Genomic DNA, 4,711 nt, shown 5'->3' on the forward strand with positions numbered 1-4,711 from the left:
GTTCCAAACTTACCCTCATTTTCCTGTCTTTTTCTGAGCCCTGCAAACTCTTCCAACCACTACTCACTACCCAGTTCCAAAGCTGCTTCCACATTTTCAAGTATCTTTATAGCAATGCCCAACTTCTTGGTACCAGTTTTCTGTATTAGGGCATTCTTGTACTGCTATAAATACCTGAAACTGGATAATTTACAAAGAGGTTTCATTGGCTCATGCTTCTGCAGGCTTTACAGGAAGCGTGGTGTTGGCATCTGCTTGGCTTCTAGGGAGACCTCTGGAAGTTTACAGTCATCGTGGAAGGTGAAGGGGTAGCAGACACATCACATGGTAAAAGCAGGGGCAAGTGAGAGAGCTAAATTCCTGCTTTTTGGTCACATATATATCCCAACCTGCTCCAACTCCCTAAATCCTTCCACTGTGTCCACATGGGTAGAATCTCCTATATCTACAACTCGTGTCAACATTCCTTCTACCTTCTTGATCTCACTCCTTATTCTCAGGCTCTTTTTTTAACCATGACCCACAATTAATAAATTTTCCATCAAAATGCCATATGCACACACATGCACACACATATGCGTATACACAACTGAAGTTCCACAAAACAAATCTTACTAAAATAAAGCTATATCCGATGATTTTATTAATATCCAAATAAATGAAAATTCAGAAATACAAAGTTCCGTGAAAGAGTTGTTTATATGCACTGTCAACTGTTCGCTCATTCTTATGTTCTCTCCCTCCAGGATTTTACCTCCTCCATTCCACCAAAACAGCTCTTATGAGGGTCACCAATGAGCTCCACATTGCTAAATTTGTGAATACTTCTCAGTCCTCACTTTAGTTGACCCGTTGACAGCATTTGACCTATTGGTTTTCATATGGCCCATCATCCCCTCTTCCTCAAAACACTGCCTTCATTTGGCTTCCAGAGCATCCCTCTTGATTTTCCTAACTCACTGAGAGCTCCTTCTTAGTCTCCTGCACTGTTTCTCTTCATATCTCATCTCTAACCACTGAGAGAACCCCAGAGTTCTCCTCTGACGTCTTCTCTATTTGACTGCACTTCCTCAGCTATCTCCTGTAGTTGAATAGCTTTAAATTCTGTATCTATACTAACTTCTACATTTCCACCTCTAGCCCAGACCTCTCCTCTGAACCATTTTTTAATTTTAATAATATAGACGGGGTCTCACTTTGTTGCCCAGTCTGGTCTTCAACTCCTGGGCTCACATGATTCTCCTGCCGTGGCCTCCCCAAGTGCTGAGATTACAGGCATGAGGCACTGCACCTGGCCTGGACTCTTTATTCACATCCAACTTCTATTAATGGGCATCTCCATTTTCACATGTTCAAAACCCAACTTCTTTCCTGCCACAAAAGTACTCCTTATGTAGACCTCCATCTCATTAAGTTCTGACTTTATTTTTCCAGATGCATAAGCCAAAAATCTTGGAGTTATACTTGACACTCCTCTTTCATACCCCACATGTAATCAATCTACTGGAAAATCCTGGTGGCTCCACTTGGAAAATATACTCAGATCCAACCACTGCTACCCACACTGGCTCTAACTAGTCAGCCTGCTTCCTCCCTTGAAACCTATGGTGTATTTTCAACACAGCAATCAGAAGTCTCTTTGTGTAAGTCAGATCATGCTGTAACTTGGGTTCAAACCTTTCAACAATGGACTCCCAACTTAAAGTAAATGCTGAAGACCTTACTGTCGCTGACATATAGCCTGACCCTTGACTACCTCTCTTAGCTCCATCTCCTTAATCTCTCCTCCTTACTTCCACTCCAGCCACGATTAACTCCTTGTTGTTCCCCAACAATACACTTGTGTCTTAGGGCCTTTGTACTTGTTATCTCCCTCGCCTGGGATACTCTCCCTCTAGTTGTACCTAGAACAGCTGAATCATCGCATAATTGCTAAAAGGACAAGTGACAATGTGACAATGTTCTTTCATCTTTTATGCTTGTACACCAGAATTTACTTGAAACAGTTTGTAAGGGGACAAGTATGGAAGACAGATACGTATACAAGGTAACGGGAAGGTAAAGATGATGTGAAAAATGAAAACCAATCCACTGAAAGTCATTCTAACTGGCATTTATAAATGTAAAAACAAAAATGTTTTGCTGTTATGTAACAAAGAACATAGCCATCATCTATCACTTCAACAAAACTATAAGCCCTGAAGTTTTCAAAAGTATTGCAGTTTGGACAGGTGTGGTGGCTCATTCCTGCAATCCCCAGCACTTTGGAAGGCAGGAAGATCACTTGAGGCCAGGTGTTCAAGGCCATCCTGGGCAACACAGTGAGACCCTATTCCTACAAAAAATAAAAATAAATTAAAAAACAAAAAGTATTGCATTTTGACCAAGTGAGTTCATGAAGAATAAAAATAATAAGGTAGAACATGGTAGAGATGCATTTGAAATCCAAAATCAGTATTTATAAGGTAGGTATGTTCCAGATTCATGCATAATGAACAGTTGCTTTCAAAGGATGTAATGCCTTTTAGGTATACATAAACATTCAAAACTGAGAAAATATGGGAAAAAAATTGGGTCTCCTATATTTGGATTCTCATTAAAATTGGTAGCAAAGTTGATTTTCACCATCCCTTTATTCTTCTGTAAATCGTTATTTATTTATTATTATATTTTTTTTTTTTGATGACGAGTCTTCCTCTGCCGCCCAGGCTGGAGTGCACAGTGGCCGGATCTCAGCTCACTGCAAGCTCCGCCTCCCGGGGTTTACGCCATTCTCCTGCCTCGAGCCTCCCGAGTAGCTGGGACTACAGGCGCCTGCCTCGTCGCCCGGCTCGTTTTTGTATTTTTTAGTAGAGACGGTCACCGTATTAGCCAGGATGGTCTCGATCCCTGACCTCGTGATCCGCCCGTCTCGGCTTCCCAAAGTGCTGGGATTACCAGGCTTGAGCCACCGCTCCCGGTACCAACATAGTATTCTCTAAGGCACCTCACAGCCCCATAGCGCCTCGGAATACCATACTATATTAGCACTTCAGCACAATGCTTGGGAATCACTTTTTGAACAGTAAAATCACAACAGAGGCACAAAAATGTGAAAAATGTAGAACTATATAAACTGCTTTTGAAAGGACACTTTTTTATAGTAAGAAAGCTAAACAAAAAACACTTGTTTAACCCCAGATAGGAATTATCTGGGTAAGGATTCTCAATTTTTCACCTCTGATGTATGTCCATGAAAAACCATGAAACTGCCATGAGTATTGATGTTAGGTTATCAAAATAAATTTTAGCAAGTAGGTACCTTACAAATATCAGATTCCACAGATAATGAGAATTGACTGTTAATATAAAATTTTTATAAGCAACAATTCTGAAATAAAAAACAAAAACCTAAAAATGGTAATGGGAAGACCATATAAACACAAAAAAACTGAAAGTTCTTACAACACATGAAAAGGTGCTGAACCTTCACCATAAGATAAAATTTATAAATATGGCCGGGCGCGGTGGCTCAAGCCTGTAATCCGCACTTTGGGTGAGCCGAGGCGGTGGATCACGAGGTCAGGAGATGGAGACCTCCTGGCTAACACGGTGAACACCCGTCTCACTAAAAATACAAAAAACATAGACCGGGGCGCGGTGGCGGGTGCCTGTAGTCCCAGCCTACTCGGAGGCTGAGGCGGGAGAATGGCGGGAACCCGGAAGCCAGAGTTCAGTGAGCATGAGATCCGGGCCACTGACATCCACCCTGGGCGACACAGCGAGAATCCGCTCTCAAAAAAAAAAAAAAAAAAAAAAAAAAAAAAAAATTTATAAATATGAGATAATCATGTTTATTCAATTGACAAAGATTCAAAGGTTTGATAAATTATTGGCTATTTTGTGGTAAACAAACTCTCCATGTTGGTATAAATATAAATTAATATAACCTCTACTGAGAACAATTTAGCAAACATTTATTAAAAATTTAAATGTAGGTCGGGCGCGGTGGCTCACGGCTGTAATCCCAGGACTTTGGGAGGCCGAGGCGAGCAGATCACAAGGTCAGGAGTTCGAGACCAGTGTGGCCAACATGGTGAAACCCTGTGTCTACCAAAAAAAATACAAAAATTAGCTAGGCATGGTGGCGTGCGCCTGTAATCCTAGCCACTCAGGAGGCTGAGACAGGAGGACTGCTTGAACCCGGGAGGTGGAGGTTGTGGTGAGCTGAGATCACGCCATTGCACTTCAGCCTGGGTAACAGAGCAAGACTCCATCTCAAAAAAAAAAATTAAATGCAATATCCTTTTCAACACAGTAGTTCTAATTCTAGATACTTAATCCTAAAGATGCTGACTGTACTATTAAATAGCAAATGATTAGAAACAAACTCTCATCCACAAGAGCTCAATTCATTAAGCATGGTACATACACATCTATCACATCTATCCATAAGAATATCCTGTAAGTGCTTTAAAGAATAAGAGTTTTAAATACTGATATGGTGTGTTCTCTAAGATATATTGACAGAAAAGCACTTATCTATTAAAGAACATTGTATGAATTACCTCTAAAGATAAAAAAATTTTAAAAGTTCAAAAAGGGTAATGATGATATATCATGATACAATTTAATTAGTTTCTTCTTTTTTTTTTTTTTTTGAGACAGTCACTCAGTCACCCAGGCTGGAGTGTAGTGGTGTGATCTTGGCTCACTGCAACCTCCACCTCCC

The sequence above is a fragment of the Rhinopithecus bieti genome, unplaced genomic scaffold (genome assembly GCF_001698545.2).
Source record: "Rhinopithecus bieti isolate Rb0 unplaced genomic scaffold, ASM169854v2 scaffold_18354, whole genome shotgun sequence".
Classification (NCBI taxonomy): Eukaryota; Metazoa; Chordata; class Mammalia; order Primates; family Cercopithecidae; genus Rhinopithecus; species Rhinopithecus bieti.